This window comes from Leucoraja erinacea, chromosome 11 (genome assembly GCF_028641065.1).
Source record: "Leucoraja erinacea ecotype New England chromosome 11, Leri_hhj_1, whole genome shotgun sequence".
Lineage (NCBI taxonomy): Eukaryota > Metazoa > Chordata > Chondrichthyes > Rajiformes > Rajidae > Leucoraja > Leucoraja erinaceus.
This window is the reverse complement of record NC_073387.1, coordinates 58,716,705-58,737,951: the sequence shown is the minus strand read 5'-3', so window position 1 is coordinate 58,737,951 and position 21,247 is coordinate 58,716,705.

Below are 21,247 nucleotides of genomic sequence, written 5' to 3'. Positions count from 1 at the left end.
TTGCTTTTCCATTTTTGTGAACTTTCAGACAGTTCTTTGGCCTTGTGGAGATGCCGTCTCATGCTGCCGTTATGCACTGCACTCGGGGAGTAAGTTTGATTGATTTAAATTCTCTTCCAGATCCCAATTGGTGCCTGCAAAGTGAGAGTTGGACAGGTACATGGATAGGACAGGTTTGGAGGGATATGGACCAAGCTCAGGCAAGTGGGACTAGTGTAGCTGGGACATTGTTGGCCGGTGTCGGCGAGTTGATCGAAGGGCCTGTTTCCACACTGTATCACACGATGACTCTATCTATGACTCTATGATTCTATGAATGACATTGATGAATTATACTTGAGAATGTATCACATTTTTGAAATATTTTGAAAGATTCTTATTTACAGCTTCCGACAAATATGTGTAGTTTAACTTAAAAAAAAAGCAAAGCATGTTCCTAAGTTATAAATATTTAAACTGGGTTTTACCATCCACTATTCTCAGGTCAATGCCACTGCAAACATTGTCCCACAACGTGATTAGACTTCCCAAATGCTAAGCTGCCACTTGTCGTTGCAGTGTTACCAGCTTTCTTTACACATTTTAATCAGGAATATTAAACATGATAAATTGCAAAAATCATCTCTTCTGCCATTCTCATTAAAGCTGTGAGACTCTGCACCACTTGATATCACTGGCATCTGACGGTGTAAGCAAGGTTTGGCGTGCCATATCATTGGTATGCTGGCTGTACACAGTGCGTAAAATAATGTTGTGCGGAAGGGAATAGCAGAGCTTGTGCTTGTGTCAATCGCAGAGGCAGTGACATGAATAGACTAGTTTTAGTTGCAGTTTTGTTTTAGAGATATAGGCCCTTCGACCCACTGACTCCACGCCGACCAATGATCACCTGTTCACACTAGTCCACACGTGGATAAGCTTTTCCCACTGAGAGTAGGGAAGGTTCAAACAAGGGGACATGACTTGAGAATTAAGGGACAGAAGTTTAGGGGTAACATGAGGGGGAACTTCTTTACTCAGAGAGTGGTGGCTGTGTGGAATGAGCTTCCAGTGAAGGTGGTGGAGGCAGGTTCGTTTTTAATAAATTTATCGCATTTAAAAATAAATTGGATAGTTATATGGATGGGAAGGGAATGGAGGGTTATGGTCTGAACGCAGATGTATGGGACTAGGGGAGAATACATGTTCGGCACGGACTAGAAGGGTCGAGATGGCCTGTTTCCGTGCTGTAATTGTGATATGGTTATATGGTTATAGTCCAATGTTATCCCAATTTTTCATCCACTCGCTGTACACCAGGGGAGATTTACAGAGGGCCGAATAACCTAGATAGAAATGGACATAGAACTCAGTATCCCGTACCTGCCTTCTCTCCATACCCCCTGATCCCTTTAGCCACAAGGGCCACATCTAACTCCCTCTTAAATATAGCCAATGAACTGTGTGGCCTCAACTACCTTCTGTGGCAGAGAATTCCACAGATTCACCACTCTCTGTGTGCAAAATGTTTTTCTCATCTCGGTCCTAAAGGATATCCCCCTTATCCTTAAACTGTGACCCCTTGTTCTGGACTTCCCCAACATCGGGAACAATCTTGCCTTGCATCTAGCCTGTCCAACCACTTAAGAATTTTGTAAGTTTCTATAAGATCCCTCCCTCAATCTTCTAAATTCTAGCGAGTACAAGCCGAGTCTATCCAAACCCGGATGTGGGAGGAAACACACGCAGTCATGGAGAACGTGCAAACTCCGTACTGACAGCACCCGAGGTCAGGATCAAACCCGGGTCTCCGGCGCTGTGATGCGGCAGCTCTACCCGCTGCGCCACCGTTCCACCACCGTGCCCAATGTCGGCCACTGTGCCCTTTCGTTTGCAGAAGACACGGGAGAAATTTCACTTAGCAAACCCTTGCAACCATCCATGATGCCAGATCAATAAGTATTGATGCGGTTATCAGTAACAGCCCTTGGCCTGCTCCCCAGTGCTGGCTCCTTAGTGCTCGTGGATGCCCAGAAAATCAGTTTGTAATGAACATTGGCAAGATGTGACAGCACTGGATACATGCGAGGCTTACACAACCTATTGTGGCTAAATTGGTCCCTCGCATATAATCCAGACCAGGTCTATTAATAACCAGCATCTATTGTGATCAATAAAATATAAGTGTCCATTGATAATGTACGCCCGTCCTTAACATCGTCCAATGTGCTCACTTCAGATGTTTGATGAAAAATATAAATTTGCACTTAGCATCTTTCTTTCAAAACACTACACTTGGAAGAGATGAGACTCCTCCTAGCAGGCAAAGCAGATCACTTCCAAAAGACGTGGTCTGCATTTATGGAACTATTACAAGCATAAGGTGCAATAATAAGTTAAAACATAAAGGCTACCAGGACCTGGTAACGGGGGGTATAAAATAAATTTTTAATAAAAACACGGTTGGTATATCCTTTTCTGCGGAGTTTTGTGTTACAATAGAGCGATTGATTTTCCTTTCTTCTTTTTTTTCTTTTCTTTCTAGGGTCTTATTTATTTTCTTTACTTCCTTCTCTAATTCCTTCCCTAAGGGGTTCTCTTCTCCCAACACTTTCCTGCACCTTCACGATTCTTGCTTACTTTCCTCACTTCTTTTATTTCTATCTTTTTTAAAGCTCAAAAAATGAAGTGGTACAACATAATGTAATAAGATATATGCGATGTATTAATGTGATTTACTGTACTGCTAATAAAAACAAAATTAAAAAAAAAACAAAAAACATTCAACAAAGCAAAATCATCTTGGTATAAATGACCACCACCAACACTGATCCCGATCCACATCACCACTCACGCCTCTCCTGGACTGTTTATTGTTAGTTTCTTTAGAATTTCAAAGATGCACAACTAAAGTGTATTGAGGGAGGATCTTGAGGGAGTGCAGCGTAGGTTCACCAGGTTAATTCCCGGGATGGCGGGACTGACATATGATGAAAGAATGGATCGACTGGGCTTGTATTCACTGGAATTTAGACGGATGAGAGGGGATCTTATAGAATTCGTTAAGGGATTGGACATGCTAGATGCAGGAAACATGTTCCCCATGTTGGGGGAGTCCAGAACCAGGGGTCACACAGTTTAAGAATAAGGGGTCGACCATTTAGGACTGAGATGAGGAAAAACTTTTTCACCCAGAGAGTTTTATTTCTCTTTCATATTTTCTATCTATATATTAAAAAATACCAGAAGCAGAGTTAATATCAATCGATAATATTAGTGATGTAACAATGATATACATGAAATGTTTTTAATATATGTATCTGCCTCTAATAAAAATTGAGTTGTGAATCTGTGGAATTCTCTGCCACAGAAGGCAGTGGAGGCCAATTCACTGGATGTTTTCAAGAGAGGGTTAGATATAGCTCCTCGGGCTAACAGAATCAAGGGATATGGGGAGAAAGCAGGAACGGGGACTGATTTTGGATGATCGGCCATGGTCACAGTGAATGGCGGTGCAGGCTCGAAGGGCCGAATGGCCTACTCCTGCACCTATTGTCTATGTTTCTATGTTTCTTTATTCCAGAATGGGGAATTGTTTCTTCCCAGCTGTTATCAGGCAACTGAACCATCCTACCAGCAAGATGAGCTACTATCTACCCCATTGGAGATCCTCTGGCTATCTTTGATCGGACTTTATCTTGCACTGAACACTATTCCCTTTATCCTGTATCTGTACACTGTGGACGGCTCGATTGTAATCATGTATAGTCTTTCCGCTGACTGGATAGCAGGCGACAAAAGAGTCAAGAGTGTTTTACTGTCATATGTCACGGATGGGACAATGAAATTCTTACTTGCTGCAGCACAACAGAATATGTGAATATGTAAACGTGGTACAGTACATAACGGGGGAAGAGAGAAGAAATGAAAAAGTTCAATAAATAACAAATATCGAGCAATAATAATATCGTCTTTTGCAGTTCAGAGCTTAATTGTTGTTGTGTTTAATAGCCTGATGGCTGCAGGGAAGAAGCTGTTCCTGAACTTGGACGTGTTTAAGAAGGAACTGCAGGTTCTGCAGAACTGCAGAAAATCGAAGGTAGACAAAAGTGCTGGAGAAACTCAGCGGGTGCAGCAGCATCTATGGAGCGAAGGAAATAGGCAACGTTTCGGGCCGAAACCCTTCTTCAGACTCTTCAGTCTTCAGTCTGAAGAAGTGTTCTGAAGAAGTCAGAATGAGTTTCAGACCGAGACGTTGCCTATTTCCTTTGTTCCCTAGATGCTGCTGCACCCGCTGAGTTTCTCCAGCACTTTTGTCTACCTGAACCTGGACCTTACAGTTTTCAGGCTCCTGTACCTTCTTCCTAATGGCAGCGGTGAAAAGCTTGCAGTAGAGTTGCGCGGTTGCGCAGCGGTAGAGTTGCTGCCTCACGGCGCCTGAGACCCGGCTTCCATCCTGACTACGGGTGCTGTCTGAACGGAGTTTGCACGTGACCTGCGTGGGTTTTCTCCGGGTGCTCCGGTTTCCTCCCACACTCCAAAGGCGTACGGTTTTGTAGATGAATTGGCTTGGTATAAATGTAAATTGTCCCTAGTGTGTGTGGGGTAGTGTTGATGTGCGGGGATCGCTGGTCGGCACGGACTCGGTGGGCCGAAGGGCCTGTTTCCACGCTGTATCTATAAACTAAACTAAACTAAACTAAATATTCTGAGCGCTCTCATTCCACACTCACATCTATTGGGTTTGAGAAAAACCCTTGATCCTGTAAGTCTGGGTGTGATTTAAATCTAAGGACGATTATCTGATTTTTATTTTCACAAACCATTTCATGCACCCGTCTATTTTAAGTCGTGTTCCCAGTTAACGCTGGTGACAAAACCCAGCTTCAAATTTCACACGACAATCGATTTTGTTTGTTCTAATCATTCTCAGTGAAACAGGAGAGATGTGTGGCCATTCAAGGAGAGATTAGACTCACGGTGAAATGGCATCACATATCTACAGCTAAACTATTTGTTACACAGAGGGTGGTGGGTGCCTGGAACGCACTGCCAGGGGTGGGGGTGGAGGCAGATACGATAGTGGTGTTTAAGATGCTTCTGGATAGGCCCATGGATATGCAGGGAATGGAGAGATACAGATCACGTGCAGGCAGAGACTAGTTTATTTTAGCACCGACATCGTGGGCTGAAGGGCCTGTTCCTGTCTTATACTGGTCTATTCACAGGGTGGTGAATCTGTGGAATTCATTGCCACAGATGGCTGTGGAGGCCACAAGTCAGTGGATATTTTTAAGACAGAAATAGATAGATTCTTGATTAGTTCTGGTGTCGGGGGTTATGGGAAGAAGGCAGGAGAATGGGGTTAGGAGGGAGAGATAGAGACAATAGACAATAGACAATAGGTGCAGGAGTAGGCCATTCAGCCCTTTGAGCCAGCACCGCCATTCAATGTGATCACGGCTGATCATCCACAATCAGTACCCCGTTCCTGCCTTCTCCCCATATCCCCTGACTCCGCTATCTTTAAGAGCCCTATCTAGCTCTTTCTTGAAACTATCCAGAGAATTGGCCTCCACCGCCCTCTGAGGCAGAGAATTCCACAGATTCACAACCCTCTGGGTGAAAAAGTTTTTCCTCATCTCCGTTCGAAATGGCCTACCCCTTATTCTTAAACTGTGTGGCCCCTGGTTTTGGACTCCCCCAACATCGGCAACATGTTTCATTCAGCCCACGATCAACCATGATTGAATGGCAGAGTAGACTTGATGGGCCAAATGGCCTATCTCATGATGTTATGATCAAAGAGTAACAAATTCCCATTGCAGGCAAACACTCATAGAAACATAGAAACATAGACAATAGGTGCAGGAGTAGAGGCCATTCGGCCCTTCGAGCCTGCACCGCCATTCAATGTGATCATGGCTGATCATCCAACTCAGTATCCTGTACCTGCCTTCTCTCCATACCCCCTGATCCCTTTAGCCATTAGGGCCACATCTAACTCCCTCTTAAATATAGCCAATGAACTGTGGCCTCAACTACCTTCTGTGGCAGAGAATTCCAGAGATTCACCACTCTCTGTGTGAAAACAGTTTTCCTCATCTCGGTCCTAAAAGATTTCCCCCTTATCGTTAAACTGTGACCCCTTGTTCTGGACCTCCCCAACATCGGGAACAATCTTCCTGCATTAAGCCTGTCCAACCCCTTAAGAATTTTGTAAGTTTCTATAAGATCCCCCCTCAATCTTCTAAATTCTAGCGAGTACAAACCGAGTCTATCCAGTCTTTCCTCATATGGAAGTCCTGACATCCCAGGAATCAGTCTGGTGAACCTTCTCTGCACTCCCTCTATGGCAAGAATGTCCTTCCTCAGATTTGGAGACCAAAACTGTACGCAATGCTCCAGGTGTGGTCTCACCAAGACCCTGTACAACTGCAGTAGAACCTCTCTGCTCCTATACTCAAATCCTGTTGCTATGAAAGCTAACATACCATTCGCCTTCTTCACTGCCTGCTGCACCTGCATGCCTACTTTTAATGACTAGTGTACCATGACACCCAGGTCTCGTTGCATCTCCCCCTTTCCTAATCGGCCACCATTCAGAAATTTGGAATGGTGATCCCTTGAGACAGTAGACCTTAGACTTAGAGATGCAGTGTGGAAACAGCCCCTTTGCCCCAGTGAGACCACAGTGACCAGCGATCCCAGACACCATGTCTCTCTATGACCCATCAGCTTGCGTTTTCTTCATCAACCCTCTGTTACATCATCAAGTTACTTACTTTTGTTAATCAAAAACAATTTATCTTTAACAAAACTGTGCAGGCTCCTTAATTAACCCCTGATTAATGCTTCAAAATCCTTACAGACCGTGTAGATTGTACAACTACCGGCCATGTGTTTAGAAACATAGAAACATGGACAATAGGTGCAGGTGTAGAGGCCATTCGGCCCTTCGAGCCTGCACCGCCATTCAATATGATCATCCAACTCAGTATCCTGTACCTGCCTTCTCTCCATACCCCCTGATCCCCTTAGCCACAAGGGCCACATCTAACTCCCTCTTAAATATAGCCAATGAACTGTGGTCTCAACTACATTCTGTGGCAGAGAGTTCCACAGATTCACCACTCTCTGTGTGAAAAATGTTTTCTTCATCTCGGTCCTAAAAGATTTCCCCCTTATCCTTAAACTGTGACCCCTTCTGCTGGACTTCCCCAACATCGGAAACAATCTTCCAGCATCTAGCCTGTCCAACCCCTTAAGGCCACTGCTCCTATACTCAACAGTGGCCTTACTTAGTCAGTAAGAGTGGTGGAGGCAGGTTGATTGACAACATTTCAAAGACACTAACGCCTCACTAAAGACTCTCTGCCACTCTGTGCGACTGATTGAAGGACGCAAACAAGGGCAAAGTCACGCTCCCCAGATGGGAACGACACGGACTGGAGATGAACACTGCCAAATGATGCCTCTCGTGGTTTCCTAATGGTCAGTCCTGCAGTGATCTCACTGACAAGCCCGCAGCCTGGCCTCACCAGTGAAGAAAACCAAAACACATCAAATCAATCACTAACAAAAGGAGATGTTTGCAGCCATGTAAACTGCTGGTTCTGTGACAGAAATTCATCATGTTTACCCCAAATATTTCATTACATGTACAGAAATAGTTGGTAGTTATGTTGTTAATGAGGAACGATTTGGCAGATGTTGTTGATGGTATTTCAGATTATGGATAATGATAGTGTTTGCGATGATAAGGAGTCATTACTGAGTAATTTTCCCAGTTACATTCCTGCTGATGCTCCTGTAGGAAGTGTTTATGTGAATGAGGACTTGGATGTCAAATAGAGGGGAGAGGAGGAATAACTCACTGTATAAAGTATATACGTATAAAGATTCCTTTATTGTTTTAGTCTGAACAAAATTACGTACCTTGCAGTCATGACAGAGAATAAAATAACAGAACACACACTTAACACAGTTTAACATCCACCACGGTGAGTCTACCAGGCACCTCCTCACTGTGATGGAAGACGAAGGTCTTAGTCCTTGTCTCTTCCCTCCTTGTTCTCCCTCTGCATTGAGGCGATCCAGACTTCCGATGTTGCCCCCCCACCGGGTGATGGTAAGTCCCACAGCTGAATCCGAACTCCGCGAACGGGCCGGTTCAAACTCCGCGGCCCGGGGTGGACAAAGCTGTTGTTGTGGGAGCTCCGGAGAACCGGTCACCAACCTGGGACCTGCGAGCTTCCGACGTTGTCGTCCACTGGGCCCGCGGCCGAAGCCTCCGCAGCGCCACCACTGCCCCGAAACAACGAGCGGCCTCGCGATGGCGAGTCCTGGCTCTGCCTCCGGAGCCTCGAAGTCGGTCCCAGTTGGAGGCCGCCGGCTCTGCCATTAGGCCTCAGCGCAGACGGTGACGGAGGATATGACAGAGAAAAGGCCGCATCCCCCTGAAGGAAGAGACTAAATCACGTTTCCCCCCGACCCCCCCACACGTACACAACTAAAAATAAACTAAAACACACGTCCAACAAGACAAAGAAAACACAAATAAATGGAAAAGACAGACGGACTGCAAGCGAGCTGGCTTCCCTTAGCTGTGGAGGCCAAGTCTGGAGACATTTTTCAAGGCCAATTCTTGATCAGTGCGGGTGTCAGGGGGTATGGGGGGGAAGGCAGGAGAATGGGGTTGGGAGGGAAAGATAGATCAGGCATAATTGAATGGTGGAGTAGAATCGGTGGGCCGAATGGCCTAATTCTGCTCCTAGAACTTCTGAACCTCTCCTCGACAGACAGAAGACAAAAGGGGCGAGATACGACATTGAACGGTGTCTAAGTTGGAGTGGATGCAGACGAGATTCACCAAGATGTGTTTCCTGGGCTTCAGTGGGTCAAGCTGGGGACCAAACTGGGCCAGTACTCTCTGGGGATTAGAAGAATGACGGGGGGGGAAACCTCATTGAAACTCACAGGTTAGTGGAAGGCTTGGAATGGCCCCATGTTCCCAATGTTGGGGGGAGTCCAGAACCAGGGGCCACACACACACAGTTTAAGAGTAAGGAGTAAGCCATTTAGAACGGAGATGAGGAAACACTTTTTCTCACAGACAGTGGTGAGTCTGTGGAATTCTCTGCCTCAGAGGGCGGTGGAGGCCGGTTCTCTGGATGCTTTCAAGAGAGAGCTAGATAGGGCTCTTAAAGATAGCGGAGTCAGGGGATATGGGGAGAAGGCAGGAACGGGGTACTGATTGGGGATGAACAGCCATGATCACATTGAATGGCGGTGCAGGCTCGAAGGGCCGAATGGCCTCTACTCCTGCACCTATTGTCTATTGTCTATTGTCTATTCTACTCCTATAAGGTGAACGTGAACTTGTGAACCTTTAGACATTTAGGCAGGCTGAGGTCACATCACTCACCTTGTCTGATACACACACAGAGCATTCATGTAATCTAAGCTGAAGACAGGCACGGCTCCAGAGTTTTTTTTCCCAGGCAGTTTTCAGAAGGTTAAATGGAATTTGTCAAGTCGGGGTTGGAAAAACAAGCTGCCACGCAGATTATCTTTGCAGTGATGGAGCGCCGATTTGAAAAATGCACGCAGGAACTGTCGTTAATAATAGCTTGGGGCTTGTAATACATTTTCATCAAGAATAAAGTGCCCATTCTTCCATTCCGTCTTAAAAGGCTGCAGTAGTGAAAACGCTCGTGTTATTCTGGATGTTTAAGAAGGAACTGGTGATGCTGGAAAATCGAAGTTAGACAAAAATGCTGGAGAAACTCAGCGGGTGCAGCAGCATCTATGGAGCGAAGGAAATAGGCAACGTTCTGCAAGTCTGAAGAAGGGTCTCGTCCCGAAACGTCATCTATTCCTTCGCTCCATAGACGCTGCCTCACCCGCTGAGTTTCTCCAACATTTTCGTCTAATGATTTAGTTTTAACTTTTTCACGGGGCACTGATTGTGGACGATCAGCCATGATCATATTGAACGGCAGTGCTGGCTCGCAGGGCCGAATGGCCTACTCCTGCAATGATTTTCTATGTTTTCTATGTTTCTATGCAGTGCCAGAACAGGCCCTTCGGCCCACCGAGTCCGTACGGACCAGCGATCCCTGCACATTAACACTATCCTACACACACACACTAGGGACAATTTACCAAAAGGGCCTGGGGGTATGGAGAGAAGGCAGGTACGGGATACTGAGTTGGATGATCAGCCATGATCATATTGAATGGCGGTGCAGGCTCGAAGGGCCGAATGGCCTCTACTCCTGCACCTAATTTCTATGTTTCTATGTTTCTAAAAGCCAATTATCCTGCAAACCTGCACGTCTTTGGAGTGTGGGAAGAAACCAAAGTTCCCGAAGTTTGTACGTTCCTCCCGTGACCTGCGTGGGTTTTCTCCGGGCGCTCCGGTTTCCTCCCACACTCCAAAGACGTGCAGGTTTGTAGGTTAATTGGCTTCGGTAAAATTGGACATTGTCCCCAGTGTGTGTAGGATGGTGTTAGTGTGCGGGGTGATCGCTGGTCAGCGCGGATTCGGTGGGCCGAAGCGCCCGTATCCACGCAGTATCTCGAAAGTTTGGACCACATCCCACTTTCCCATCCAGGTACCTGCCCAAATGCCTTTCAAAGGCTGTTGTTCAGACTTTACAGCATGGTAAACAGGCCCTTCGGCCCACCGAAACCCGGCCCACCGAATATCACCTCGCTAACACTATCCGACACACCAGGGACAATTTACTAATTTATACAAAGGCAATTTAACCAACAAACCTGTTGGTTAGTCTAAAGGGCCTGTCCCACTTACGCAACTTTTTCGGCGACTGCCGGCACCTGTCGCTGAAATGTTTCAACATGTTGAAAATCCAGCGGCGTTCAGAAAGATGCTACGACTCTTTGGGCGACTGAGGAGACGACTCACGACCGTACAGGCGACATGTCGCGGGGTGAAGCCCGTACGGTCGTGTGTAGTCGCCCAAAGAGTCGCACCTTGTTCTGGTCACCGCTGGATTTCCAACACGTTGAACATTTTCAGCGACCTGCTGCGACTATGACGGGTGCCGGCAGTCGCCGAAAAAGTCACGTAAGTGGGACAGGGCCATAAGGATCTGTGGAAGAGCTATGGGGAAGTATTTTAACTCAAGTTTACTGATGCTGTACTCAGGCTGATTCACATATTTGGTTCAGACACGGTTGTAAGGCCATTTGCCCAATACAGTGGAGGAATAATTAAAGTCTTCGAAATGAAAATATAATCCCTGACCAAAAAAAACATGCACGATGTCTTCCTGACAAGGCCCCTGCGTTTGAAAAGCACCCGTGGACTTAGCAAAGACAATTGAGCACTTAATCTGGGACATGACAAATATCTCAATTCATTAGATTCTTATAATGACTTGTAATGAAGTCTCTACCAAGAATGAAGAATTTTCACCTTTTACCTTCCTCATTGCCTTGCCGATAAGATATAGATAAAGCAACCTTAAACAGTCCCGACCTCCCCGCGCACCATCCAAGATGGCGGATGCCCAGGAGTGGGCGCCGTCTGTGTATGGCAGCCTGCCCGCAGTCCGTCTCTTCACCAGTTCTGTCCAAAATGTTAGTGGAGGTCTTTTATGTGGTGGGTGGGGGTGGGGAAGGGGGAAACTTTAATTCTCAGTCCCCTACCTGGTCGGAGAGGCAGCATCCCTTCTTTGCCCCGTCCTCGCGGCCCACCATCGAGAATGGAGCGGCGTTTCCTGTCGGGACCGGCCGGGACTACAGCTTCGGTGGCGGCGCAGCGCTGGGATACCAACACGGAGCGGAGCCACGGAGCGGACAATGCCTTGCCGGGTCGCCTTGCAGTCAGCTCCGGAGCGCTGTGGCCGCCGACTCCCAACATCGCCGAGCTGGGGCTGTGGGCGTCCGGCCGCGGGCGGCGCTGGATTTGGAGCGCCGCGGAGCCTGGGATCGAGTTCGCCGGGGTCGGAGCTCCAACCCGGCGCAGCCTGAGGTCTACGAGTGCCCCGGTCTCCGGGGAGGAGGCAGCCGCTCCAGACTTTCCACACCGCTTGAGGAATTGTTTCACCCGACGCCGGAGTTCCATCTTCACAGCAAGAGGGCCCTGAAAATCTATAATGTGTTGTGTCCATTTTCTTTAAGGTTATTTGTTTTAACCTTTTTCTATGGTTTGTATGGAAACTTATTATTTAATTTATATTTGGTGTCAATGCGAGTTGACTTAAAACATGCTATATAAATAAAACTTACTTACTTACTTACTTACTTACTTACTTACTAGTACATAGGGGTCACATTTCCTGAAATATATTAGATTCACCCCTTTAATTGGGGTGTGCTACCCACTCCACAACATGCCTGCCATCGACAATGCAGCCAACATCTGCCCTCACTACTGAAGATAGACACAAAAATGCTGGAGTAACTCAGCGGGACGGGCAGCATCTCTGGAGAGAAGGAATGGTTGACGTTTCGGGTCGAGACCCTTCTTCAGACTGAACGAGCCCTTCTCGACCCGAAACGTCACCCATTCCTTCTTACCCGAATGGCCTACTCCTGCACCGATTGTCTATTGTCTTTTGTCAGCGGGACAGGCAGCATCTCTGGAGAGAAAGAAAGGGTGACGTTTTGTGTCGAGACCTTTCTTCAGACTGAGAGCCAGGGGAGTGAGAGACTAGAGATATGGAAGGATAAGGTGTGAAAATGACAGATCAAAGCAGACGATGTTGAAGGAAATGTGAAACATTATTATTACTTTAAGAATATTCTCTACAAGTTTTATCGACCACCATCACCAGCTCCTGCAACTAATTTTTATCTCATGGTCTACATGACAATGTGTAGTTTGTATGGAAAAGAAAGAATATTTTATTGCAAGTCTGTTTTACATTGAAGATAGAAAAAATCAGTATTGTTCTGACTGAAGGCACAACGCCCACTGGATAAATGATAATGTGACAAAATAAGTTCCAGTAACAGGTACAAATAAAAAAGTAAGTGGTATGTGCAGCAAAAGCGTTATTATATCATAACTCTATTGGACTATGTTTCAAGAGATAAATCCTCGCTCTGATTCAATTGAATGCAAAGACTATCCAAGCTTTCACAAGTGAGAGTGATGAGCAGTGTTTGCAGAGGGATTGCTTGGTGAATTCTCAGTTTCAACTCAATTTTGGTGTCAGATTTCAGAAGTTGTTTGGCAGCTGAAGGTGAAGTGTGCATGGTGACTGCGTGCTATCTGCGTGCTCTCTGCATGTTCCATGTGTGCTATCTGCGTGCTCTCTGCATGTTCCATGCGTGCTATCTGCGTGCTCTCTGCATGTTCCATGCGTGCTATCTGCGTGCTCTCTGCATGGTGGCTGCGTGTTCCCTGTGCATCCTCTGTGTGTTTTCTGTATGTTCTCTGCGTGGTGATTGTGTGCTCTCTCGTGCTGTCTGCATGTTCCATGCGTGTTCTCTGCGTGCTCTCTGCATGTTCTCCGCATGTTCTCCACGTGTTCTCGGTGTGTTCTATGCGTGTTCTCTGTGTGGTGATCATAGAAACATAGAAACATAGAAACATAGAAATTAGGTGCAGGAGTAGAGGCCATTCGGCCCTTCGAGCCTGCACCGCCATTCAATATGATCATGGCTGATCATCCAACTCAGTATCCTGTACCTGCCTTCTCTCCATACCCCCTGATCCCTTTAGCCACAAGGGCCACATCTAACTCCCTCTTAAATATAGCCAATGAACTGTGGCCTCAACTACCCTCTGTGGCAGGTCGTGTGGTCTTTGCGTGTTCTCTGTGTGTTCTTTGCATGTTCTCCGCGCACTGTGTGGTGACCGCATGGTCTCTGCGTGTTCTCTGTGTGCTCTCTGTGTGTTCTCCGCATGTTCTCAGCGTGTTCTCGGTGTGTCCGCTGCGTGTTCTCTGTGTGGTGACCGCATGATCTCTGCATGTTCTCTGCATGCTTTCTGTGTGATGACCGTGTGTTCTCTGCATGCTCTCTGCGTGATCACTAGAGCCAGGATCCTGCCATCAATGCCATGTGCCTTGTCATGACTCTTTCGATGATTTCACCAGAATAACGCCTTTTTCACGATCGAGTACCTGAATCAGCCTTTTTTTGCCGTTTTGCTAATTTTCTCGTTGTACCGTGATTACAATGACGTTTTATATGTTGACACGTTAATATTACATAGAAACATAGAAATTAGGTGCAGGACTAGGCCATTCGGCCCTTCGAGCCTGCACCGCCATTCAATATGATCATGGCTGATCATCCAACTCAGTATCCCGTACCTGCCTTCTCTCCATACCCCCTGATCCCCTTAGCCACAAAGGCCACATCTAACTCCCTCTTAAATATAGCCAATGAACTGGCCTCAACTACCCTCTGTGGCAGAGAGTTCCAGAGATTCACCACTCTCTGCGTGAAAAAAGTTCTTCTCATCTCGGTTTTAAAGGATTTCCCCTTTATCCTTAAGCTGTGACCCCTTGTCCTGGACTTCCCCAACATCGGGAACAATCTTCCTGCATCTAGCCTGTCCAACCCCTTAAGAATTTTGTAAGTTTCTATAAGATCCCCTCTCAATCTCCTAAATTGTAGAGTGTATAAACCAAGTCTATCCAGTCTTTCTTCATAAGACTGGATAGTGGAGACCCTTCTTTTAATGTTATTATTAACACGTTAACATAGCATGACATACCAGAAAACTTCCACCACCGGGGCAAAACCGGGGGCGCCACTGTCGGTCGTTTATTCGTTCGTGCCGCTGCCCGCTGGTTCAGTCTTCTCCAAGATCTATTTATGAAAGAACTGTAGATGTTGGAAAAATCGAAGGTAGACAAAACATGCTGGAGAAACTCAGCGGGTGAGGCAGCATCTATGGAGAGAATGAATAGGCAACGTTTCGGGTGGAGACCCTTCTTCAGACTGGTGGGGGAGAGGAAAAAGAAAGGAAGAGACGGAGACAGCAGGACTAGAAGGAGAGCTGGGAAGGGGAGGGGGAGGAGGTAGAAGACAAGGGCTATCTAAAATTAGAGAAATCAATGTTGATACCGCTAGGGTGTAGACAACCCAAGTGAAATACACAAGCTTGTCTCCTCACTACATTTACTGCTGACTCCAGTCGCAAATCTGAGTTGATCTGTGCAAGGCGTTCATTGATGCTGGAATTCCACTGTGGATATTGGAAAGCAAAGCTCTCAAAGGTTTTTTAGAGAAATACACAGAGGAACATAGACCAAGCGAGTTATCATTACGGAAACATTATGTTGACAGCTACTTCAACATTGTTGTGCAGAACATAAGAGAAGAAGTTGCATGCAACAGAATTTGGATCTCTATAGACGAGACAACCGATGCTGTGGGGAGATATGTTGCCAATGTGGTCATCGGTACACTGGAGGCAGGTCAACCATCAAAGGAGTATTTGTTGACACTGGAAGTATTGGAGAAGTCAAACAGCTCTACTATTGCTCAGTTGTTTATATCTTCACTTGCTGTACTTTGGCCAGAAGGTATAAAACACAAGAATGTTCTTCTGTTTGTGACTTAACGTTTTATTCCCCAAAATGTTGCATTTGACATGCTTAGCTCAAGGACCTCATAGAATTGGCAAGCACATATATGTAGCTTGTTTCCAAATGTCGATCGCCTAGTTTCCAATGTCAAGAAAATCTTCCTCAAAGCACCGTCACATGTTCAGTTGTTCAAGGAAATGGCACCCGAGATTCCACTACCTTCTCAGCCCGTTTTGACTAGGTGGGGTACATGGCTCTCTGCTGTACTCTACTATGCTGCAAATTTATAAAAGATAAAATAAATCGTCAACTGTTTTGAAGAAGAAGAATCTGCTGCAGTCAGGATTGTCAGTGAAATCATGCAGAAGAAGTCCTTCCAACGCGATCTTGTGTTTATTGCTTCCAATTTTTCAAACTTCCCACAAGCTATCACTTCCCTTGAGAAAAGTGGCAACACATTAGTGAATAACTTGCAGGTTTTCAACAAAGTAACTGACGATCTTCGTAAAGTTCCTGGAAATGTACAACATACAAGATACAAGATAGATTTATTCATCACATGTGCCAGATGGCACAGTGAAATGAAATTCCCATACAGTCATACAATAAAAAAAGTGACACACCACACTATAGGGTTTAACATAAAACATCCCCACACAGCAGAATCAAAGTTTCCCACTGTGTGGGAAGGCACCAAAGTCAGTCTCTTCCTCCATCGTTCCCCGTGGTCAGGGCCTCCCCGTGCCCTCTGCAGTTGCCGCTACGGGCGGCCCGATGTTCAGGAAGGTAGTTGTAATGCACAAGATATCGACATGAGTATGGAGTCTGTAGCTTGTTTCAGGTATGCACCAGTGACCTCAGCTGAGGTGGAAAGAAGTTTTTTTCTGAAGCATATTCTATCTGTCAGGGCACAGTTTAACACCAGATAATTGGAAACAAATGCCAGTAGTTATATGCAACCAGGAAACTTTGATCATTTAATGTAGAATACATTTATATTATCATTTTTAACCATATTTTGGTGATGGAAATAAATGCCTTTTCATGCCTTTTTTGTAATGTTATGATGCCTTTTTGCCTGCCTATTTCGGAGTTTTTTAGCCCCTAAACGTCCTGGCTCTAGTGATGATCATATGTTCTCTGCATGTTCTCTGCATGTTCTCTGTGTGCTCTATGCGTGTTCTCATCAAGTCTACTGCGCCATTCAATCATGGCTGATCTGTCTCTCCCTCCTAACCCAATTCTCCTGCCTTCTTCCCATAACCCCTGACTCTCGCACTAATCAAGAATCTATCTCTCTCTGCCTTAAAAATATCCACTGACTTGTGGCCTCCACAGCCGTCTGTGGCAATGAATTCCACAGATTCACCACCCTGTGAATAGACCAGTATAAGACAGGAACAGGCCCTTCAGCCCACGATGTCGGTGCTAAAATAGACTAGTCTCTGCCTGCACGTGATCTGTATCTCTCCATTCCCTGCATATCCATGGGCCTATCCAGAAGCATCTTAAACACCACTATCGTATCTGCCTCCACCCCCACCCCTGGCAGCGCGTTCCAGGCACCCACCACCCTCTGTGTAACAAACAGTTTAGCTGTAGATATGTGATGCCATTTCACCGTGAGTCTAATCTCTCCTTGAATGGCCACACATCTCTCCTGTTTCACTGAGAATGATTAGAACAAACAAAATCGATTGTCGTGTGAAATTTGAAGCTGGGTTTTGTCACCAGCATTAACTGGGAACACGACTTAAAATAGACGGGTGCATGAAATGATTTGTGAAAATAAAAATCAGATAATTGTCCTTAGATTTAAATCACACCCAGACTTACAGGATCAAGGATTTTTTTCAAATCCAATGGATGTGAGTGTGGAATGAGAGCGCTCAGAATATTTAGTTTAGTTTAGTTTCGACAATAGACAATAGGTGCAGGAGTAGGCCATTCGGCCCTTCGAGCCAGCACCACCATTCAATGTGATCATGGCTGATCATCCACAATCAGTACCCCGTTCCTGCCTTCTCCCCATATCCCCTGACTCCGCTATCTTTACGAGCCCTATCTAGCTCTCTCTTGAAAGCATCCAGAGAATCAGCCTCCACCGCCCTCTGACGCAGAGAATTCCACAGACTCACCCCTCTCTGGGTGAAAAAGTTTTTCCTCATCTCCGTTCTAAATGGCCTACCCCTTATTCTTAAACTGTGTGTGTGGCCCCTGGTTCTGAACTCCCCCAACATCGGGAACATGTTTAGTTTAGTTTAGTTTAGAGATACTGCACGGAAACAGGCCCTTCCACAGATTCACCATCCTCCTCATCTCCTTCCTAAAAGAACGTCCTTTAATTCTGAGGCTGTGCCCTCTAGTCCTAGACTCTCCCACTAGTGGAAACATCCTCTCTACATCCACTCTATCCAGGCCTTTCACTATTCTGTACGTTTCAATGAGGAACCCCCTCATCCTTCTGGGTCGGAATACTTTGTAATTCAGCTTTCTCCACAGAATTATTGACATGTTCTGCGCGTGTAGAAGATGCTTCACCATTTGTCACTCAGCTGGTCAATGTTGTCTATACTCTGCCTTTAGTGATTCACACATTGCCTGCCTGGTTTTAATTAGTTTTTGCACGCTTCGATGTTCTCCATGAGCTCGACTTCAGACTTTGGAGATGCTCCTCGGAAACAAGCCATTCAGCTCGTTCAGCTGATCAGTCTGAAGAAAGGTCTCGACCCGAAACGTCGCCCCTTGCTTCTCTCCACAGACACTGCCCGTCCCGCTGGGTTGCTCCAGCATTTTGTGTCTACCTTCGATTTAAACCGGCATCTGCAGTTCTTTCCTACGCATTCAGCGAACCAAGTCCGCGCCGACCAGCGATCCCCGTACACGAGCACTATCCTACACACTGGAGACAACTTACAGAAGCCAATTAACCTACAAACCTGCACGTCTTTGGAGTGTGGGAGGAAACTGAAGATCCCGGAGAAAACCCTCGCAGGTCACGGGGAGAACGTGCAAACTCCGTACAAACAGACAATAGGTGCAGGAGTAGGCCATTTGGCCCTTCGAGCCAGCACCGCCATTCAATGTGATCTTGGCTGATCATCCCCAATCAGTACCCCGTTCCTGCCCTCTCCCCATATCCCCTGACTCCGCTATCTTTAAGAGCCCTATCTAGCTCTCTCTTGAAAGTATCCAGAGAACCTGCCTCCACCGCCCTCTGAGGCAGAGAATTCCACAGACTCACCACTCTCTGTGAGAAAAAGTGTTTCCTCTTCTCCGTTCTAAATGGCTTACCCCTTATTCTTAAACTGTGTGGCCCCTGGTTCTGGACTCCCCCAACATCGGGAACATGTCTCCTGCCTCTAGCGTGTCCAAGCCCTTAACAATCTTATATGTTTCAATAAGATAATAATAATAATAATAATAAGTTTATTTATATAGCACATTTATAGTCAATTTTCATTGACCCCAAAGTGCTTTACATCATTTAAAAATCAGTTCCATACAAAGCATAAAGATGGGTTAACAAAATAATAAAATGCATAAACAGGACACAACATGTAACATAAACATCCACCACAGCATTCATCACTGTGGTGGAAGGCACAAAAAATTTTGGCCGTCTTCCTCCATTCCCTGAGATTCCCTCTCATCCTTCTAAACTCCAGAGTGTACGAGCCCAGCCGCTCCATTCTCTCAGCATATGACAGTCCTGCCATCCCGGGAATTAAGCTTGTAATCAGCACCCGTGGTCAGGATCGAACCCTGGTCTCCGGCGTTGTGAGGCGGCAACTCTACCGCTGCACCAACAGTGCCGGTCAAATGATGTTGAATATTTGTGGTTAAGACTACAGCAGACAAAGATTGGCAGTCACTTGGAGCGAGGAGCTGCTGAGAGAAAAACAGTTGCAGTGGAAGTTAATTCATGCAGTTAAAATTTGTGAAGGGTGGTTTGGCCCAAGTACATTATCTGTAATCAAATTATAAAACAAATTTATTTCCCTCAGTTTGATGCCGCACAATATAATAAAACTTTATTACGCTATTACACGGTGAGTGTTTGCAGGGAAACTTGTGTTCACTATTAAAACAAGTGTGTTAATGGGAGTCTCGGGTCAGCCCTGCTGAGAGCATTCAGGCAGTACATGGAATTAAGTGGCTGGAGATTCGGATCAGAGTTAGTCATTTGGGAGGGAGATAGACAAAAATGCTGGAGAAACTCAGCGGGTGCAGCAGCATCTATGGGGGGAAACATAGAAACATAGAAATTAGGTGCAGGAGTAGAGGCCATTCGGCCCTTCGAGCCTGCACCGCCATTCAATATGATCATGGCTGATCATCCAACTCAGTATCCCATCCCTGCCTTCTCTCCATACCATCTGATTCCCTCAGCCACAAGGGCCACATCTAACTTCCTCTTAAATATAGCCAATGAACTGGCCTCAACTATCCTCTGCGGCAGAGAGTTCCAGAGATTCACCACTCTCTGTGTGCAAAAAAGTTTCTCCTCATCTCGGTTTTAAAGGATTTCCCCCTTATCCTTAAGCTGTGACCCCTTGTCCTGGACTTCCCCAACATCGGGAGCAATCTTCCTGTATCTAGCCTGTCCAACCCCTTAAGAATTTTGTAAGTTTCTATAAGATCCCCTCTCAATCTCCTAAATTCTAGAGAGTATAAACCAAGTCTATCCAGTCTTTCTTCATAAGACAGTCCTGACATCCCAGGAATCAGTCTGGTGAACCATCTCTGCACTCCCTCTATGGCAATAACGTCCTTCCTCAGATTTGGAGACCAAAACTGTACGCAATACTCCAGGTGTGGTCTCACCAAGACCTTGTACAACTGCAGTAGAACCTCCCTGCTCCTATACTCAAATCCTTTTGCTATGAAAGCTAACATACCATTCGCTTTCTTCACTGCCTGCTGCACCTGCATGCCTACCTTCAATGACAGGTGTACCATGACACCCAGGTCTCGCTGCATCTTCCCTTTTCCTAGTCGGCCACCATTTAGATAATAGTCTGCTTTCCTGTTTTTGCCACCAAAATGGATAACCTCACATTTATTGGAAGGAAATAGGCAACGTTTCGGGCCGAAACCGTCACCTCCCAGACTCAGGGACTCAGGGAGATGACGGTGATGGCAAACCCCACCGCAGAGCTCAGCTGTCTGTCTGATAGTCTCCTGTCGTTGATAACGTTCCAGCTGAAATGCGTCTGGATTTCTTCATTCAGAGAGATTGCAGCTTCTGCCTCACACCCCGCCTTATATAATTTTACTTCGGAGTCACGTGAGTGATTCCGTGAAGAACCCGCCCAGCACGCAGGCGCGGCATTACGTTTCAGCAGGCAACAGCGGCAGACGGGAGTCAGGCGCTCCCGCTACAAGCCTGAAAGAGGCAGCTTTAGGTAAGGATTTACCTTCAGTTTAACCAGCGACTCGCGTCTGTTTGTTGCTCCAGGTGGAGCAAAGCTGCAGACGCAAGCGGCCCCCGTTGGACTCCGGGCAAGGAGCGTTCCGTTCACGGAAGGGGGAGAGACGCCACCAGGACCGCACACGCTGCGGTGAAGTGTAGATGATGCAGTGACCCTCTGTGTGTACTCCATCCTCCAACACCTGGAATCCAGATCCACATCTGCTCGCATTCTCTTTGTGGATTTCAGCTCCGCTTTCAATAGCATCGTTCCTGTAAAGTTGATACACACTTTACAGGAACTGGGGGTCAACTCATCTCTATGTAAATGGAT